The following is a 22,873-nucleotide window of genomic DNA, read 5'->3' as shown; positions in this document are numbered from 1 at the left end:
TGTAGAAAAACTGGTTGCGTGCTCCAATTTGGATAGAGAAAGCAGAGGTATGTGTTAGGAAGGAAACTGCAATCTGAGGATGAAAGTGTAGGAGTAGTTTGAGTCACTCACCATATGGGCACAGATATATAGGAACTCACTTTCACAGCTGGCCTTATATTTTCTTCAATTTTCTCTTTCCTTCTTCCAGAATGGCTTTGGGTTGATTCCTGCTTTAGGCGCTGACATGACCTTGGATTTTTTCTCAACTCATTGCCTTAGAAGAATGCCAATATGGTTTGACTTGTTCCTTGGGCATGATTTAATACCTGAGTGAGCCTTCCAGAAGCCTTGCCAATTTTAGCATTGTGGGCAGATGCATCTCAAATGAGTGGTGTGCAGGTATATCAGCAGAGTTCATCCCATTAAATCACTGGTTACTTGCCATTGTATAAATAACAGGTAAGGGCTCTGGAACTCTGAATATCCACTGCCCAATAAACTATGGGCTTCTTAAGCATCAGTGGGGTAAAACTGCACTAATGAGATGCACTGGGCTGAGTGTAGGGTCACAATGAAATGCGCAGACTTTTCCACAGTATATGACTGTCCTCCATGGTGAAGGGTAATGAGGGGAAGGCCACAGAGGATTAAGGATTAGATGGTGGGCTGCTTGAGCAGTAGAGTAATGCATCTTTAATGTGACAGACAGGGGGTGCTGGTAGCCTCACTCTGATCCACCAGCCACGTGAGAAATCTCTTGACTTCCATGCCCATCTCCTGTATGCCACCATTAAGGTTGATATTTTTTGTTCCCAAATTGCTGGGAACTATAATAATGTGTCATTCCGACAGAAAGCAGAACATTGCTTTTCAAAACAGCATAGAGTTTCAGCAGGAAACAAGAAACGGTGCATCCATTGGTACTTTCAGATGTCCTTGTGGCTTCTGTGTGAGTCCTCTTCCATTTCCCACTAGTCTGACTACTATTTTCTCTTTGATCAAGGGCAGATGAAATTCTGAAAAGTAACTTCTGCTGGCAACTAAATACAGAAATCATGGTATTATACAGAATCTCTGTAGAGTGTCCTTGTTTTTGTTTTTATCCTGCAGAGTTGGGATGGCAGAACCTTAGCATGCAACTACTCTAAGCTCTTGTCTACATAAGAAAGCAGTGAATGGGTCATGAGGGGCCAGATGCATGGGAGGACAAGAGAACGCTGAATGCTAGGCTGGGCAATGAGATATAAAAAGGCACCCCAGAGTCTCAGGGCTCATGGTGAGATCAGAAAATGTCCTTGGGGAGTGAGCCATGTACACAGCTTGCATATTTATCCCAGTCTTCTAACCTTCTTCAGTACAGATGATAGAAATGGACTGTGTGCCAGAAGTGCTGTCTGTTACATGGAAGGACACGGTTTCCTTGCCATGCTGGTTTTAAGGTGTCGGTCCAGCTTTTTTCTTGGATGGGTATAAGTACCGCAAAAGGGTTACCTGAGGAAATGATCCAGAAAGCTTTCTGCCAGCCTGGTAATGTTTTATATTACTTCTCAACAATAGAAGCACAATGGTGCCACCTTTCACTTAAGTCATATTCAAAAACTCTTTTCACCAACTTTTTAGTACAAAGCTATGTCCACTTGTTTTTGTGCTGTCAAAGTCAGGGCTAAGGACAGTCTTAGTAGTTTGAGTGTCTGATACAAAAGTAGCAAGTCCTTGTATCCAGAGCCTATGAAAATATGAGTTAGCTATACCAGTAAGCTCTGAGTTGAGCTTAGAGAACCTATGTGATGATTAGCTTTAGTAGATAACATGTCATAGTCTATCCACATGAGAATACTCATCATGCCGTGCTACCACCATTCCTTTGGCATGTAGCCCTGAACTGTGAGCAGAATAACTAAGCAGTATGCATTTGTCCATTTCACTCTTCTGTGATGTGATATGACCAGCTGTTTGAAATTCTTGCCTTGACTGCTCCAAAATGACAGACTGTAATCTGAAATTGTAAGATGAAATAAGCCCTTATTTCCCATAAGTTCCTTTTTAATAGTTATTTTATACCAATATCTAAAGTGAAACTAGAATGTATCCCTCTCATGAAGAAGGTATACAACTATGAAGAATACTGATGTTAAACTTGGACCACCACATACATGCACACATTTATATACCTCCAAACACATATGACCACATACATGCAAAAGGATGTACACTGAAGAAAAACTGTTCATGGATCATGCCTTAGTCATCAGGGAAATGCAAATCAAAACAACTCTGAGATTCCATCTTACACCCATCAGAATGGCTAAGATCAAAAATTCAAGCGACACCACATGCTGGCGAGGATGTGGGGAGAGAGGAACACTTCTTCATTGCTGGTGGGAATGCAAACTAGTACAGCCACTTTGGAAATCTATCTGGTGCTATCTCAGAAAAATGGGAATAGGGCTTCCTCAAGACCCAGCTATTCCACTCCTTGGAATATACCCAGAAGATGCTCCAGCACACAACAAGAAAATTTGCTCAACCATGTTCATAGCAGCCTTATTCATAATAGCCAGAACATGGAAACAGCCTAAGTGTCCCTCAGTAGAAGAGTGGATAAAGAAACTGTGGTACATATACACTATGGAATACTACTCAGCTATTAAAAACAAGGAATTCCCGAAATTTGTGGATAAATGGATTGAGCTAGAAATGATCATAATGAGTGAGTTAACCCAGAAGCAGAAAGAATCAAATGGTATATACTCACTTATATCTGCATACTAGCCCAAGGGGCATGTCCCACGAAAGCCTTCACTTACCAGGAAACTGGGACAGAGGGGAAGGCATCCTATTGGGACTCTAAATGAGAGACGCATGGGAGAACAGCAAAATAAAAGGATCCAGAGGGTCCTAGAAATCTACAAGTAGAACAATATGATAGGCAGATTTGGGCCCAGGGGTCCCGCTCAAACTAAGGCACCAGCCAAGGACAATACAGGAGGTAAACTTTAAACCCCTTCCCAGATCTAGCCAATGGTCAGAATATTCTCCACAGTTGAGTGGAGAGTGTGATACGACTTTCTCACATACTCTGGTGCCTCACATTTGACCATGTCCCCTGGAGGGGGAGACCTGGTGGCACTCAGAGGAAGGACAGCAAGTAGCCAAGAAGAGACTTGATACCCTATGAGAATATATAGGGGGACGTAATCCCCCTCAGGAACAGTCATAGGGGAGGGGAATAATGGGAAAATGGGGGGGGGGGAGGAATGGGAGGATACAAGGGATGGGATAAACATTGAGATGTAACAAGAATAAATTAATAAAAAAAAAAAAATAAAAATAAAAAAGAAAAAAAAAAAATTAAAAAAAAATATCAATTATACTAATGTGCTTCAAATTAAAGAGTCTGTGTAAACATTTTACTTTTTGATTAATGTATTATCATTTGCTTTATAGTTTTGAAAGTTTTTACATCCCTACAGTGAATAATTTTAAAACATATACAAAGGAAAGCCACATTTGTGAAGATAAGTAACAGTAATTTGGACATTCCTACTGTTTTCTACTTCTCCACTATAATTTTTGAGAAAATTACTGACTATAAAGAGCTGAAAATATACTTTCATATTTACTTTAAATGTTCATAAATTATATTTTCCAAAAAACTTATAACTTTATATTTAAATTATTTCAGAATAAGACCAACTTAATATTTTTTATTTTGTAGTACTTAATTTGGCTTTTACGTTTATCCTTTCTTCTACATGCTTATGTATCTTGCATTTTAATATGCCATGGAGATAAATGTTAATATATAAATGTATCTATGTGTTTATATACATTTATTATGAATAAATGTGCATGCATACATACAAGTAGATTCATAACATATGTATCTACAAGTAAAGGCTTATATATTTATAACTACATATATTGAAGCTTTTCAACTCAGTATCTAGTGTAATATTTGCCATGACCTTAACTACTCTAAAAATGTTTTCACAACTGAGTTAAAAGACAAATGAACCATCAACTGATTTGGCTACTGAGATGTGAAAATCACATGAGACATGGACTCTGAGACCAGCCTGGATCATATAGCAAGGCTATGTATTAAAAGACTTTTCTTATTGCTTAGTGTAATTTTATTTTTTTAATTTATAATGAGAATAACCTACTCCTTTGTTTAATCATCCTTGAGAGTGAAATTTGTGTGATCCTTACAGAGCTTAATATGTCTTTTAATCCTCCATTTCCTGGTCTCTTCTCCTCAATCATTTTATGCATCCAACCCCCACCTTTACATCCCCGTGTCCATACCCCGGGCATATAGACAAAAGTTGCACATGCTGGCATGTGCTAGGCTAGTTCTCTCATAGCTCAGAAATTGATCATGTAGTGATTCTATCACTCTTGCTCAACATACTATTATTAAGAGACATGAATTAACTTGTGTAGTGACAGAAATTGTTCTTCCATCTGCGTGGTGAAATGACTCCTGGGGTAGGCTATTCACTGGGGAGGGATGGGCTTCCTCCACATTGGGCAACTCTTAGTTATTCTCTTCTTTCAAAAAGCAATTGCAAAGATCACTATTAAAATGTGTGTTGAGAAAACTGATGCTCAGAAATTAAATTGTGCTGAAATCAACTCTGCCTCTTCTACCAGAATGACTGGTTCAATTCCTAGCTTTAACTTTTAGCAAAATTGTGGAAAATTCTGATTAAGCTTGCATTAGAGAAGGATAGAGCTACAAATGTATGAGAAGTTACTGGAGTGTGCTGAATATTCTGTGTGTGTTGTGCGTGTTTAGGTATGTGGGTATAGGTCTACACATACGCAGTCTACAGAATTCCTGGAGAAGACAACACTAGAATTAGTCATTATCTATACTTTGTCTGCAATACCATCTCTTGTTCCCTGCAGTTACACCAGGCTGACCTTCCCATGCATTGCTAAGATTTTTCTGTTCTTCACTTCCAGACTCCCTGTAGTACTTCTAAGATTACAGATGTTTACTGCCCTTTCTTGCTTTGAAATGATTCTGGAGATTTGAACTCAGGTTCTAAAGTGTACATGAACCCAGTGAACCATCATCACCCAGGGTAATAGATATTTTTAATGAATGCTAATTATGTGCCAATTTCAGATTCTGAGAGATGCTCATAACAGACACATGCCAAATAAGCCCCGACACTCCTCCCTGGCTCTCTTTTCCTTTGTCCCTTTCCCTCTATCATTCATTCCCCCTTCCATTTCCCCTCTATCCTCCCTTTTACCTTCCATCCCTCCCTACACTTGTCCAGAAAATCTCTCTGAAAGTAGAAAATCAGAACGAGTGCTAATGTCTCGGCAGGTTCACACTGTTGATGCTTCTTTCATGTTTGTTTCTCTGCTTTTGTTTTGCTCTGTTTTTTTGCTGTGTTTATGGCTGACTTTTTTCTTCCTGTGTCTCTTCTGCAGAATCCATTCTCTTCACCACCTGTGCTTCTGAAGATGCTAAGCAGCTAACTTTCTTTATTTTTGTTTCTCTTTACACTAAACACTTTGTGTGTGTGAAATTTCACACCACCATCCAGTCCAGACATATGCTAGGCTGTAAAAGCAATTTTTAGTATACCTTGCTGTCTAATTTCATTTTTTCAGTTCTTTTTTAAAATTTTTTTTATTATTTAATTAATTTATTCAGATTACATCTAAATTGTTTTCTGCTCACTTGTATCCACCTGTTCCTACCTCCCACCTGCTTTCACACTATTCTCCTTCCCTATGTCTATGACAAATAATATGTAAAAACCAAGACCATTTATTCTATAAAAACAACCTAAATGCTGCAGTCAAACAAGCATACAAAATGGTGACACTAGTGAAAGGCATGCTGGCCTTTTTATAGGGAACTAGGGGACTTCCAATAGAGTGTACCAACTTCTAATTTGATTGAGTGGCCTAAAGAGGAATCACAGGTGATGTAAACTGAAAGGCTGGGGCAGAATCGCCAGTCACTTATGGCAGCTGATTGGCTCAAGTCTTTTACATGCATTGTCTTTTTCATACCTGGAGAATCCAGTTACATGACTCCACCTGACATTGGTTGGTACTTGCTAGTGCTTGTAAGTGACTTCTGTGGAGAGCCTTTTAGAAATGTTTGACCCCCTCAAAACATGATTAAATTTGAAGAAATATTGGCCTGGAAGATAAAGCATCATTTAAGCATTTATTATTACAAGCATGTGGGACAATGTTCATATCCCCGGAACCCACATAAATGGTAGTTGGGTGTGGTGACCTGCCTATAAATCTGGCCGCAGAAGGTAGAGTGAGAAGTCATCTGAGGCAAGATGGTTAGTGAGGCCAGCAATATTTGTGAGCTCAAAGAATAAGATGGAAGAGAAGAGAAAGAATATTCCCAACTTCAACCTCTAGCACTCAACATGCCAGGACTCAAACATATGTCAACCTGCTCATGTGTGTGCTTGAGCAAGTATTCACTCCACACACCAGATACACAGATAGAAGACAGAAAAGGAAAGAGAACAAGCTTAATAAACTAAGTTGTAACTTGGATTTATCTAGAGAATTGTTTAGGTTTAGTAGAAAGGGTAGAATGTTAAAGTTACACAGAATTTAGGCAAGACTATTGTTTGTTGCTTTTGACATCTTGCTTGGGATGTCTGTAGCAGGACACAGTCTACCTCAGTAATATAGTCTTCATCAAAGTTCTCCAATTTTCCCTAACATGGTCAGAAAGACATGAAAGGCGGATGCTCTGGTGGCACAATGGGCCATTCTCCTTTCTCGTCCCTCATACTTGCTTAGTTTGGCCATCAGATTTATCATGTTTTTTTGTTTTTTGTTTTAGACTGAATCAATCTAAGCACAATTTTGCAATAACTGACAGTTTATGCCTGCAGAAGTCTGTCTAAAAATAGCAAATTTAGAGATCCTTTTAATCTCACAGTCTTACAGAGTGTTCAGAACTAGTTTGCTTTTAATTCTCTAAGATTTCCAAATCCTCTGTGGACTCAGTGTCTCAAAGGCAAGATCCATTCTCAAATTTGAAAGTCAGGTCTTTTTTGTTTTATTGCTCTCATAGTACGTCAGTATTTTATTTTTTGTTTGTATATTTGTGTTGAAATCCTGGGGTATTTTGCTGTTCATGGTTTTTTTTTTTCACTGAATATTTAGGAAAACATTTAAGATTCTTAGATTTCTAGTTTTGGATGTCTTGTCCGTTTGCTTATTATCACAGGACTGATGTCACTGGCAATAGATGCCAACAATAGTAGTTGCATAAGAACACCCTCCTGCGAGTTCTGCATCTGTCAAAGCTCCTCCTGCAAACCATGCTGGACTGCAGGTTGTGGAAGTAAAGCATTGGGTAGATACTTGCCTTTCAGCCTCCTTGGACTTTCATTTGGGCAACAGATCCTAGTTAAAAGAGCTAGGCACAATGGCAGGCACATGAATCCCAACAATTAATACAGAGCCAGAATGAACCCAGGGTGTCTCTAGTTAGTTCAATTCAGGCTTTTTTCTAACCATGAGACACTTTGTTTTAAAATAAGGGGATTGCTTAGGTGATTGCTTGCTTGGTGATAATATTTGCTGTCTGAGACTGACAATCTGAATGACTAAAAGGAACAAGCACTAAGATAGAAGATTAAAGCCAATGCCACAGTGTTATCTCCTTATCTCCATCTCTCAACATGTACACCACGGCACACAGGCCAACCTCCCTCCCTACACACACACACACACATACACACATATAAGCATACAACCAGAAAGAGAGAGACAGTTATAGAGACAGACAGGGACAGAGAGAAAAAGACAGAGAGACACAAACAGAGACATAGAAAGAAAAAAATAATGATTGAAGTTAAACCACTTTCTAGAGCTCACACATTATTGTTGAATGCCACAAGTCAAGAGCAATCATCATTCAAGCTGTTTTCTTTAATTACCAGAACAGAATAGAAGCAACAATTCCACTTCAACCAAATACAAATGCACTTCCTGTTTCCACCTATTAAAATCCAGCAGCCATGGCTTTACCAGAATTAATAGGATTTTGTTGTCTTCCTGATAAGTTTTACTTTTAGGTTCCCAAAGCCAACCCCATACCTGTGCTGGTAGACATTCGTCTGCTTATTTTAGGTCCCTGAGGACAAAGCTATTTCAGAATATACATTCTCTATTTTCAGAAAAATCTAGTAGGGAGTGCTGTTTTAAAAATAAAACTGTAAGAATTTTATTTACTTTGAACCAGTATGGTATGGGTAGTTTTAATGAGTGTGACTTTGAAGGAATAAAGCATTTAGCTTCTGGTGTCCTTCTCCAATAATTAATTTTATGAAATAACATTTTGGAAGCTTATGAACAATAAATAAATATATGTGATGGGTCTGGACAACACATCAAAGGATCTGCAGGGCTGAAATTATTCCCAGCAAAGAAAATCAATTTCCTGTAAGAAATAAAGAAGCAAAGATTTGAGTCAAACATAAGATAAGATTCTGGACAGTCTATTTTTTACATGTTTTCAGGAAATACTGGCTAAAATTTTGAAATAGATACCTTATTTTAGTTCATTTGCATTACACCATTTCCATTAGTGATATCAAAGTTTACATTTTATGCACTGTTTTATACCTGCTTTTATTGAAAAATATAAATAGGAAGGAACCAAAGTGTAAATCTATATATGATGGCTATAAAATAGAAATTTCTAAACATTTAGATAAGGTTAAAACTACATATACATTTAATATTGATTTTATCATAACTAGCTCCAATTATGTCTAACAACTGATGGAAGTAATTTGAGGAATGATGGTACTGGGCTGAGTAGATGGGCCAATGGTAGTCTTTGGTGTGCAAGTATGAGGATTTCTATGAGAATTGTAAGAGCCATGTAAAATCTGGACATTATAATGGACATCTGTAATGTCATCATTATTCTATTGAGATAGGAGGTAGACTGATCCAAAAGTACAGTGGACTGACATCTGCAAATGGAAAAAAAAAAAACCAGACACCCTATCTCAAAGCATCATGGAAGTGGGAACTGGAGATATTATTCAGTAGTTAAGAATGATTGTTCCTCTTCCAGAGAGCCTCTGTTCATTCTTAGAATGCACATAGTAGTTTACAATTCCAAAACCAGTCCAAGAGGATCTGACTCTCTTTTCTGGCCTCCTATGGAACCACATATGCATACATTTCACATATAAACATGCAAGCAAATCATTTATATACTTAAAAATATAAGTAAAACTTTAAAAACTTGTGGAAAGCAATGATCAGGACCCAAGATTTTCCATTCATCTTTATATGCACACAGATATAAGTACACACACACACACACACACACACACACACACACACACACACACACACACACACCTCTCAAAGTTAAAAAATAATTATGGGACCTAGGGAGTAAAAGCACCACTCTTTGTCCCCAATCCCTACACCACCATCAGCAATAATACAAGCTATACTATGTAAACCACAGGGACCAGAGAACCCCTTTTTTTATAGCTCATTTCATTTCATTGTTCATGTTAGTGGGTCCCTCAGTTGTAATTCTGTGACTCTTTCTCTGTATCCATAGGGAAGGAGCTCAGTCAGAGATACCCATGCATGCTGTACATTCTCCATCTATAATGGAAGTAAAGATTACTGTGCTGGAAGCCAGGAGTTCTTATTTCATTTATGCCATCAGAGGACTGGCTTTTCCACTTTCTTAAAGATTATTTACAGTTAGTCCCATGTAATAATAGATTCTTGTTTCTATTTAAGATTATGTCTCCTCTGACACCCTGCATATTTCTTTAAATAATGTGTCCATTATTTTATTTCATTGCAATAAAAACATGTCGAACTTGTCTGACATAAGCTAATAAAGAAAGGTTGATTCTGGCTGAGAGCTTGGTAGCCTGCTCTATCACAAGAGGGAAAGCATGACAGTAGCAGTGGAAGGTAGCTGGTTACATTGCATCCAATCTCAGGAAGCAGAAGCAAATGGATGCTGCTGTTCAGCTTAGCTTTTCCTTTGTATTCTGTCTAGGGCCCAGACCATGAACTATTACAGCCAGCATTTAGGTTGTGTCTTTCTACTTGAAATAGCTAGTCCAAAAATTCCATTGCAGACATCTCCAGATATATTCCTAGACATTACTAAACTAACAAAATTAACTCTCCCAGGTAACCTCAACAAATAATATATTACCTTATTTGGGGAACTCAGTCAACAATCGTGGGATAAACTGTGGTAATATGTATGAAAGTTTTCATACCCTTGGGACTGTTACAATGATTGTGAGTCAAAATTTGATTGTTTACACATCTCTTTCCTTGGATATAATTAAGCTGCTATAGGACAGAATGTAGTGTACTCTAGACACATGATTAGAATCTTAAGTTTCTCATTTCTGTTCCACTATTTGTATCGTCTCCTTCTTGATTTCAGTATATTTTACATATTTTCATTCTGTTTCCCATGAAGCAATTTGGTTTAATCAACAAAGCAGAAAGGAGAGTTTCCCTGTTTCCTCTACAAGGGTTCTTTCAGCTGTGTTTTGACCTCTGTTTTATGACAGTAGCTGAACAAGCAGTCTCTTTTAAGTCTGATGTTCATCGCTTGTGAGTTAACAAACCAACACATCCCCTGTGTACAGCATGGGCTTCTAGGAGTGTCTAATCAGATCATCGATGTGCATTGGAAGCTTAGCACACCCTGTGCATAGGATTGCCTATGCAATGGAAATGAGTGCAGACTAACTTAACAAATTGAACAAAATTACCAGGTTCACACTATGATCTTAATTTAACAAGTAGCTATTCATGGATTTAGGTTATATTGAATTACAAATTTGGCAATGTTACAGAAGGGCATGCCATGATTCTAAAATGCATTAGAAAGAAATTCATTCAAGTTGATAAGTATAATTTGGACTTCAGTTTTGTCAATTTAAATATCTGTATTTTAGAGGAAGTATATTAAACATAAAACCTAGACATATAAAAATTCTTCTGAAAAGTTTTGAACTTGTCAGCTTTCAGCCAGTTGATTAATCTATCACTTCCACTGAGACAAAGATGAGTGGTATATTCCTATCCTGTTTCTCACAAAATTCCGTTTCTCATAAAATTCTGTTTATGAGATTCCCTCTTTTTCACATTTTCCTTAAAACAAAAAAGGTTTGTGTTTTTGCACACAAGTGTATGTACACATGTGTTTGCATGTGTGTGAGGGTGTATACTCTAAAGGGCCACCTTAGACCCTGTCCCTCAGAAATCACCTGTCTAATTTTGTTTTTGTTTAGAGACTCGCTTTTCTATTAACTTGGAATGTGTTTAGGAGGCTAAACTCACTGGCCAGCAAGTGATAACTGTATTCAATCTTCACCTCCCAAATGCTGGGATTGCAATTCCACACTACCATGTATCAATATTTTTACATAAATTTTGAGCATTATACTTAGAACCTCCTGCTTTCACGGAAAGCACTTTCCTGACTTATCTTCTTCCTCATGCCTGGACACATGTCTTTTGTTCAGCTAAATTCACATTAGCTTCCCCATCAACACTCCCTTGAATCAGAAATGCTTTTTTCTGTTTTTGCCCATCCTAAGCAAGTTATTCTACATTGACATTTACAAACCTTTCATTTTAGCTTTTCATCTCTCTTAAAACTTATAAGTATAATATTTCGTTCATCAGTGAAAAAGAATAAGAACTATGTCTCTCAACATGGAAAACCATGTACATGTTACTTGTTCATTCATGTACTTGGTCAAGTACTCACTACTTGGTAATACCATCATGTTTGCCCTGTCTACTTGATACTTTTGGATGATAAATATTTACATACACTCTATACCTAGCAATTCCTATACAGTACCACAGTGATTTGCACAGAAAAAAAAAATTCCTAAAAAGGCTATAACCAGGTACAAGGCTGAAAAGAAATGACTGTGAGTACTCAGCTGTAAACATCTACATTATTCTCTTCCTGCAAAGCTCAAAGATGAGAAAAGAAACAGTTCAAAAACCATGGAAAAATGACAGGATGGGAAGAAAGGCTGTAAAATACTGCCCTCTAGACATGACACGACTGTTGCATGCATAAACTCTCAGTGGCAATACAACATCAAGGAAATTGTACTCCTAGAGTGCAGTGAGGAGGAACTACACAAATTTAGGAGATAATGGCAAGTGATGGCTGCTGGATGAGAAGTCACATTTCTTCCAAGGTGTGGTTCTTAGTAGGTTCCCAGTGTTTTGATGGGTAATGTCACATCCATGTGCAGATGTCACTGATAGGACCCAGTGGTAAACACAAATGTAAGGATATGAGACAAAGATATGTTCAGTGAAATAGAGAGATTTCTGCATAAGGTTGAGGAGTAGATATAATCAAGATATATCATATATATATATATATATATATATATATATATATATATATTAAGTTTTCAAATAATACATTTAAATTATTATTGGAAAAGGATAAGTTGATGGGTGAATAAAGTACATATCCAAAGGTGAGTAGTAGCTTAAAAGTTCTGTGTGTCTGTCCCTAATTATGATGTCGACTCCACAGATTACATTCACTAATAACTGCTTTGGATGAGTCTTGAAATTAATAAAATATTTTCTTTTATAATTCTATAAAGTATAGTAAAAAGTGCCTGTTTCACTTTGAGATATACCGCATCCCTATGAAATGCAAAAGGAAAAAAAATGAAATACAGAATCAGTGTTTTATAATCTAGTGGAAATGAATGCCACTGAATTGGTGCCACTGGGCTTAACAGCTGCCTTTCAGAAACCACCTCCCATGGTATTAATCAGCCCACTCAGTCTAATGCACTAGATTCTTTCTCTTTTGAAGACTAGGGTAAAACATAAATCATTAGTTTTCTTGAAAACAGCATGGTCCTTTTCTAATGTTTCATTATAAGTCACTACCATGAGGCTAGTATTAGTACATTCACTCAAAATCATTTTTCTTCTGAAATGTACAGTGAAAGCAAACTAAGGATTTGGGAGTCAGGGAGTGAATGGTGACTTCTGTTTTGCATAGTGTTCAAGATCAAGGTGCTGTTGCAGATTAGTTGGTGAAAATAACCGATGAGGTGATAACATCTCAGGCAGAGATATACTAAGGTTTTATAATACAGGAAAGAAAGAAAAATTCATTCAGACCAGGACACAGGGAGTATTTTAGTGGATGTCACAAGTGATGAGGCAATGAAATGTTGGGAAGGCAACAAAAAGAAAATTTAAAGAACAAACTACAATATGAATAAAAATTAATCACAGGCCTGACAGGCATGTTCACAGGCCTCAAACACAGTGGATAGATCATATACAAACTGAGCTTTCATATCTGAGAAGTAAACTTTCTCTGGTTTGAGAAGTTTGAGAATTTACAGAGTTGGGCATGAGGCTGAAGAGATGGCTCATTAATTGAGATGACATACTGCTCTTGTAATGAAACAATATTCAGTGACTTCACCTATGTCAGGTGACTCACAATGACCTATAACTACACTTCCATGGGATCCAGTGCTCACTTGTGGCCTTTGAAGATATTCCATATTCATAAGGATATATACAGGAATATCCATATACACATAATTTAAAAGAAAGTAACCAGGCATGGTAGCACAGCTCTTTAACTCCAACACTCAGGAGTCAGAGGCAGGAAGATTCCTACAAGTGCAAGATTAGCGTGGTCTAAAAAGTGAGACTATTTCTAAAAAAAAAAAAGAAAGAAAGAAAGAGAGAAAAGAAAAAGGAAGAAAAATGAGGCAGATCCAAGATGGCGGCGAGCAGTGTGGACTGTGGTTAGAAGCTTCAGTAAACAATTCAAGGAACTGCAGAGAATTCTGATCCAGGAACACCGAGGTCCCCACATCACTGCAGCAGGAGTTCTCCACGGTTCGACAGGACCAGTGTGCAGAGGATTTATGTGCCCCTGCACATGGGAGGAACGCAGATTTTCTCGGACCAGAGCAGCAGCAGCAGCAGCAGCAGTTTGCAGCTCAGAGCCCTCTGGCAGAGGTAATTTTGTGGTGGCCAGTGGGAGTTGCTATGGGAGAGGGGACTCTGAGCAGGATTTGGGCCAGGTTGCCAGTTTGGGCTCCATGACCCAAGCTCAACTTGGCATAAGGCTAATGCCCCAAGACCAAAATTGGACTCAGCGTGCAGTTCGGCCCCTGAGACCCAAGCTCACCTCGGGGGGCAGTTCTTCCATGGAGATGCTAGCTAAGCTCAGTGCACAGTTCTGCCGCAGAAGCACTAGCTAAGCTCAGCACGCAGTTCGGCTCCTGAGACCCAGGCTCAGCTCAGCATGCACTTCCAACGCAGAGACGCTAGCTAAGCTCAGCACGTAGTTCTGCCCCTGAGGCGCTAGCTGAGCTCAGCACATAGTTTGAGACCAGAGTCCCTATATGGACTTGGTGGGCAGGTTGGGACCAGAGACTCTAGTTGAAATTTGCACACAGCCCTGAGACTCTGGCTGGACAATGTGTGCAGTTTGGGCATGGAGACCCTGGCTGAGCTTGGTGCGCAATTCCACCCCTGAAACTCTGGCTGAGCTCAGTGTGCATTTTGGGGCCAGAGTCCCTAACTGTGATTGGAGGGCAGGTTGGGCCCAGAGACTCTAGGTGAGATTTTCGGGCAGTCCCGGTCCTGAGACTCTGGTTGGACCCAGGTGTGGGTCCAGAATTCCTGGCTGAGTTTGGCAGTCAGTTCTGGCCCTGTGACTATAACTGACCATAGTTATATGCTTTGGGCCCAAAGTCCATAGCTGAGATTGGCGTGCAGTCCCAGCCCGGAAACTCTGGCAGGCCTCTGTATGCATTTTGGGCCCAGAGTCCCTAGCTGAGCTCGGCTGATGGTTCTGTCCCTGAGAATCTAGCTGAGCTCTGCGTGTGCTTTGGGCCTAGTGTCACTGGCTGGACTTGACAGGCAGTTTGGGCCCTGAGACTCTAGCTGAGCTTGGCAGGCAGTTTGGCCCCAGAGAACCTAACTTAGCTCAGAGTGTGGTTTGGGCCTGGAATCCCAGGCTGGATTTAACGGGCAGTCCCAGCCCTGACACTCTGACTGGACTTGTAGGGAAGTTTGGTTCCTGAGACTCTAACTGAACTCAGCGAACTCAGTGTGTGCTTTGGGCCCATGATCCTGGTTGGACTCAGTGCTAACTGGACTAAGTGCATGAAATAGGCCCTGTTACCCATTTGGGGCCAGAGACATAAACGAGACTCAGTTTGTGGATGGTTTGGCCCATGTTACACTTCAAGCAGTCTACATCTTGAAACACTACTAGGCACCAAAGACCAGTAGAGCATCAAAACTCCAGGAAAAAGGAATTCTCAGGGAGACAGGGAGTAAAGACTGTCCTTCAGACAACCTCTACCTGACCTGCTTCAGTCCCTGGAGAGCTCCGGTGCTACAAGGGGACCCAGAAGGCTGTGGACATTTTGGCCTGACCCAACACATATTCAGAGACCCAGAACAATTACAGGACCCACAGTACAGGGGATCTGGGGATCACTGGCTGTGAGAGTCCAAAACGACAGGGCTAGCCTCCTGCCATCCACACCAATGAAGCATCAGAGCTTCTGGCCTAGAGAAATCACGAAAAAAAGGTGAATCTATCATCAGACTCCCTCCACCCAACTCTGGAAGCTAACCAACAAACCAGAGATGGCAAGATGTCTAAAGGACAGTGTAAAAGCTTATGCAAAAACTCAAAACTATATGTCATCTTCAGATGCCAGCTATCCCAAAGAAAACAACCCAGAGAACTCAAACACAAGGGAAATAGAAGATAATGCCCTCAAATACTTAGTATTGAGGATGATAATGGAGGAAAGAAATAAATTCGTAATCAAATGCAGGAAGACGCAGCCAAAAAGGTGGAAAACATAAAAGAATTCCATAGAGTGGAATGGAAATTTTTCAAGAAAATGCAAAAAACCAGATGAAGGAAATCAATAAAACGCTTGAAGCTCTGAAGGTCTATAGAGGCAATGGAAGAAACTCAGGAATATACAAACAATCAGATGAAAGAAATAAAAAAAGTCAGTTCAAGATCTGATGATGAAAATGGATTCAATGATAAACACACAGACAGAAGAAAAACAGGAATGTGAGACCTCAGAAAAGAAGGAAAGCAACACGGGGCGAGATTTTCTAACAGAATCCAAGAGATGGAGGAATGAGTCTCAGGTCTAGAAGATACACTCATAGATCTTGAAGCAACCATTAAAGTCAATGCTAAATCTGGAAAAATCCTGACACAAAACATCCAACAAAGCAAGGACACCATGAAAAGAAGAAATCTGAGAATAATAGACATTGAAGAAAGAAGGTATCAGATTCCAAGGCCCAGAAATTATTCTCAAAAAAATCATAGAAGAAAATTTCCCCAGTCTAAAGAAAGAGATGCCTATAAACATACAAGAGTCTTACAGGACACGATATAAAATAGACCAGAAAAGAAAAACTGCCCATCATATAATAATCATAACACAAAACATACAGAACAAAGAAAAAATATTAAAAGCTGCAAGGGAAAAGGGCCAAATAACATTTAATGGCAAACCTATCAGAATTACACCCAACTTCTCAGCAGATACAAAAAAAGCCAGAAGAACCTTTACAGAGATTTTGCAAATCCATACAGGTGACAGTTGCCAGGCCAGACTACTTTACCCAGCAAAATTATCAATACACATTGATGGAGAAAACAAAATATGCCTTGACAAAAACAAGTCAAACATTCCCTATCCACAAATCCATTTTTAAAGAAGGTACTAGAAGGAAAACTCCATCCCAAAGGTACAAGTCCAACCAAAACTACTCAGGAAATAGATAACTATACTATGGCAAAAACACAATTACACAAACCCTCGACTGGAACCAACATCAAAATTAAGACTGTTAACAGTCACTGGTCATTAATATCTCTCAACATCAAAGGTCTCAAGTCTCCAATAAAAAGACACAGACTAACTGAATGGATGCATAAACAAGATCCAACATTCTTCTGGTTCCAGGAAACACATCTCAACCATAATGATAGACATTACCTCAGGGTAAAAGGTTGGAAAAAAATATTCCACACAAATGGTCACAAGAAGCAAGCAGGTGTAGTCATTTTAATATAGAAAAAATAGACTTTCTACCAAAATTAATCAAATGGTATGAGGAGGACAGTTTATACTCTTCAAAGGTAAAATCAAAAAAGATGACTTCACAATTCTAAATACCTATGCTCCCAATACAAGGGCACCCACATTTGTAAAATATCTGTTAATGAAGCTTAAACAACACATCAATCCCCACACAATAATAGTGGGAGAACTCAACACCCCACTCTTACAGAAGGATAGGTCAATGAAAAAGAAACTAAGGCTAGAATTAACATCTTTAACCAATGCCATAAATAAAATGGATCTAACAAATATCCAAAGAACCTTTCACCCAAACAAGAAGGAAATTAAATTCTTCTTTGCACCCCAAGGAACCTTATCCAAAATTGATCACATTGTAAGTCATAAACCAAGCTTCAACAGATACAAGAGGATTGAAATAATACCTTGTATCGTATCAGGTCAACATAGACTTAGGCTGCAATTAAATAACAACAGAAATAACAAAAAGCCTACACACATGTGGAAACTAAACTACTCCCTGCTAAATGACACCTGGGTCAGGTAAGAAATTAAGAAAGAAATTAAGGACTGCCTGAAATTCAATGAAAATGAAGGAACAAGCTAACCAATTTCGTGGGATACATTGAAAGCAGTGCAACAGGAAAATTCATAGCACTAAGTGCCTTTAAAAAGAAATAGGAAACATCCAACACCAGCAACTTAACAAAAAAGCTTGAGGCTCCAGGAAAAAAAAGAAGTAGTAAAACCCAAGAGTAGTAGATGTCTGGAAATAATCAAACTCAGGGCTGAAATTAACAAATTAGAAACTAAGAAAACAGTCCAAAGAACAAACAAAACCAAGAGCTGGTTCTTTGAGAAAATCAAAAAGATAGGCAAACCATTAGCCAAACTAACTAAAAGGCAGAGAAACAGTGTCCAAATCAACAAAATCAGAAATGAAAAGAGAGACATAACAACAGACACTGAAGAAATACAAAGAATAATAAGATCCTCCTTCTAAGGCATATATGCCAAAATTTTTGAAAATCTAAGGGAAATTTCACTTGCCAATATTGAGTGAAGAACAGATAAACATGCTAAATAGTCCCATTTCCCCCAACCAAAAAACACCCAGAGCCAGATGGTTTCGGCACAGAATTCTACCAGACCTTCAAGGGTGTGCTAATACCGATGCTCTTCAAGTAAGTCCAAAAGATAGAAATGGATGGAACTTTACCAAATTCATTCCATGAGGCCATAGTCACATTTATACCATAACTTCACAAAGACCCAACAAAGAAAGAGAATTTCAGACCAATTTTTCTTATGAACATTGATAGAAAAATACTCAATAAAATACTTGCAAAACGCTAGTATGCATCTTTTTGCTAGAATTTTTACTAGCCCAAGGGGCATGTCCCACGAAAGCCTTCACTTACCAGGAAATTAGGACAGAGGGGAGGACATTGAATTGGGACTCTAAGTGAGAGAAGCATGGGAGAGTAGCAAAGTATAAGGATCCAGAGGGTCCTAGAAACCTACAAGTAGAACATTATGATAGGCAGATTTGGGCCCAGGGGTCCCACTCAAACTAATGCACCAGCCAAAGACAATACAGGCGGTAATCTTTAAACCCCTACCCAGAATTAGCCAATGGCCAGAACATTCTCTACAGTTGAGTGGAGAGTGGGATATAACTTTTGCACGTACTCTGGTGCCTCACATTTGACGATGTCCCCTAGAGGGGGAGACCTGGTGGCACTTAGAGAAAGGAGAACTGGTTGCCAAGAAGAGGCTTGATACCCTGTGAGCATGTACAGGGGGAGGTAATCCCCCTCAGAAACAGTCATAGGGGAGGGGAATAATGCTAAAATGGGATGGAGGGAAGAATGGAAGGATAAAGGGGATGGGATAAACATTGAGATGTAACAAGAATAAATTAATAAAAAAATTAAAAAAAACTTGCAAAACGAATACAAAAACACATCAAAGATATCATTCACCAAGACTAGGTAGGCTTCATTCCAGGCATGCAGGGATGACTTAATGTACAGAAATTCATCAATGTAATTAACCATATAAACAAACTGAAAACAAAAAGCCACATGATCATCTCTTTAGAGGCAGAGTAAGCATTTGATAAAATCCAACACCCATTCATGTTTAAAATTTGGGAGAGATTGGGGGTAGAAGGCACTTTCCTTTACATAATAAAGGCTATATACAGCAAGCCAATAGCCAAAATCCAAGTAAATGGTGAGATACTCAGGGAAATGCCTCTAAATCGGGAACAAGGCATGTCGGCCCAATCTCTCCTTATGTCTTCAATAGAGTACTCTAAGTTCTAGCCAGAGCAATAAGACAAAAAAAGGAGATCAAGGGTATTCAAATGGGAAAGGAGGAAGTCAAATTATCCCTATTTGCAGATGATATAATAGTGTACATGAGTGATTCTCAAAATTCCACCAGACAACTACTACAGCTGATAAACAACTTCAGCAAATTCGCTGGATACAAAATTAACTCAAAAAAGTCTGTAGCCTTCCTATACACAAATGACAAGCTTGCAGAGGAAGAAATTAGGAAAACCACACCCTTCACATTAGCCACAAGCAATATAAAATATTTAGGAGTTACTCTTACGAAGCCAGTGAAGGAATTGTTTGAAAATAATTTCAAATCTCTGAAGAAAGAGATTGAAGATGACATGAGAAGATGGCATGATCTTACTTGCTCATGGATCAGGAGAAATAACATAGTAAAATTGGCCATCTCACCAAAAGCAATCTACAGATTCAATGCAATCCCTATCAAAACACCTACACAATTTTTTAAAGGCATTGAAAGTTCAATTCTCAACTTCATATGAAAAAAAAAAAAAAAAACAGAATAGCTAAAACAATCTTGTAAAACAAAAGATCCTCTGGAGGAATCTCTATACCTAATCGCAAGTTGTACTATAAAGCAACAGTAATCAAAACAGCATGGTACTGGCACAGAAGCAGGCTGGTTGATTGGTGGAATCGAATCAAAGACCCAGATATGACTCCACACACATAGGGTCACTTGATTTTTGACAAAGAAGCCAAATCCATTCAATGAAAAAAGGATAGCATATTCAACAAATAGAGCTGGTCTAACTGAAGGTCTATGTGTAAAAAAATGCAACTGGACCCATATTTGTCACCTTGCCCAAAACTTAAATCCAAGTGGATCAAAGACCTCAACATAAAACCAGAGACAATAAGTCAGTTAGATGAAAAAGTGGGGAAGAGCCTGGAACACATTGGCACAGGAGACAACTTCCCAAAGAGAACACCAACAGCCCAGGCTTTAATGTCAACAATTAATAAATTGCACCTCATGTGGCTGAGAAGTTCTGTAAGGCAGGAGACACTGTCAAGAGTACAAAGCTACAGCCTACAGACTGGGAGAAGATCTTCACCAACCCTGCATCTGACAAAGGTCTAATACCCAAAATATATAAAGAACTCAAGAAATTAAACACCACCAAACCAAATAACCCAATTGAGAAATGGGGCTTGGAACTATACAGAGAATTCTCAACAGAGGAATATCAAATGGCTGAGAAACACTTAAAGAAATGTGCAACCTCCTTAGTCATCAGGGAAATGCAATTCAAAACAATTCTGAGCTTCCATCTTACACCCATCAGAATACCTAAAATAAAAAATTCAAGTGACACCACATGCTGGCGAGGATGTGGGGAGAGAGGAACACTCCTTCATTGCTGGTGGGAATGCAAATTAGTACAGACACTTTGAAAGTCTATATGGTGCTATCTCTAAAAACTGGGAATAGTGCTTCCTCAAGATCCAGCTATTCCACTCCTTGGAATATGCCCAGAACATTCTTTAGCACACAGAAAGAAGATTTGCTCAACCATGTTCATAGCAGCCTTATTCATAATAGCCAGATCATGGAAAAAGCCTAAGTGTCCCTCAGTAGAAGAGTGGATGAAGAAACTGTGGTACAATTACACTACGGAATAATATTCAGCTATTGAAAACAAAGAATTCCCAAAATTTGTGGACAAATGGATTGAACTGGAAATGATTATAATGAGTGAGTTAACCCATAATCAGAAAGAGCTAAATGGTATATACTCACTTATATTTGCATAATAGCCCAAGGGGCATGACCCATGAAAGTCTTCACTTACCAGGAAAGTGGGACAGAGGGGAGGACATCCTATTGCGACTCTAGATGAGAGAAGCATGGGAGAATGGCAAAGTTGAAGGATCCAGAGGGTCCTAGAAACCTACAAGAAGAACAAAATGATAGGAAGATTTGGGTCCAGGGGTCCTGCTCAAACTATGTCACAAGCCAGGGACAATACAGACTGTAAACTTCAAATCCCTATCCAGATCTAGCCAATAGACAGGACATTCTCACAGTTGAGTGGAGGGTGGGGTATGACTTTCACATGTACTCTGGTGTCTCATATTTGACAATATCCTCTCAATAGGGAGACCTGGTTGCACTCAGAGGAAGGATAGCAGGCTACCAAACAGAGACTTGATACCCAATGAGCATAGAAAGGGGGAAGAAGTCACCCTCAGTCACAGTCATAGGGGAGGTGAGTAAGGGGAAAATGGGAGGGAGGGAGGATTGGGAGGATACAATGGATGGGATAACCATTGAGATGTAATATGAATATAATAATAAAACAATCCAAAAAAAGAAACATTTGAATGATCTTTGGATAAAATCTGATAAATATTTACATTTGAAACTTAGCCACCTAAAATACGATGATCATATAAACTCTATTGTATTTCAGATAAGTAAATGACACCTCTTTTAAGAATAAACCTGCTCTAAACCTTATCTGAACATATATATATATAGTAAGAAATGAAATATTTATTGCTACACTGAAAGTCAAGTTTCAACTGGGTCCTGAATATTTTCTTTACATCCTCCATCTTAATTCTCATGGCAGTATAGAGATGACTTGGAAAAGAAAGACCAATTTGACGGACTTGTTATTCAAATCCAGATGCATACAAGCTGAGGATGGTGTGCTAGATGTGAACCCTTTCATTTTCAGGAGACAGAGAGCTAAAACCTGCAGAGAAAAGCTATATTTAGGTCTTATTTTGAAGTGAGAAGATATTTTCAGTTAAATAGATGATGTTAGAATTTCAGTACTGCAATATGGGTCATATGATAGAGACATCTGTTCCTCTTATAAACAAGTGCATGTGTGCTGGAATATTCTTCAGTCTGTGGAGTAAATAGTGTTGTTAGAGCACCTAGGATACAAGGGCTCGATGGTTCTTTTGGGTCTCATCCCTAAACTCTCAAATATGCACGCCTTTAGCTCCTTTGTTATGATTTGAACATTACAGACTTCACAAAATATTACTTCATTGGCTTTATTATCAATGTACATTAATGTTTAAGTCAATATTTCAAATAAATATATATGTTCTATGAAATGCTCTGATTTATTTCCCTTGATAATCTGCTGTTGTTTTGTCCAATGTCATCATGAACCATGCATTTCATAACAGAAGATTCACTGGCCACCCTTGGCTCCTCTGCTACACAGGGTAACATCATTCAGTCTACTGCATGGCTCTTCTCTGAGACTTTTCTTGGTTTATCTTTTGTATTCAGACTATTGTTCTTAGAAACCTGTATGTAATCTATTGGGCATTGTTATTATTTGACTACTAGACTAGTGTTGACATCCA

The sequence above is a fragment of the Acomys russatus genome, chromosome 6 (assembly GCF_903995435.1).
Source record: "Acomys russatus chromosome 6, mAcoRus1.1, whole genome shotgun sequence".
Taxonomy (NCBI): Eukaryota; Metazoa; Chordata; class Mammalia; order Rodentia; family Muridae; genus Acomys; species Acomys russatus.
The sequence above is the reverse complement of the archived record's forward strand: the minus strand, read 5'-3'. Positions refer to the sequence as shown.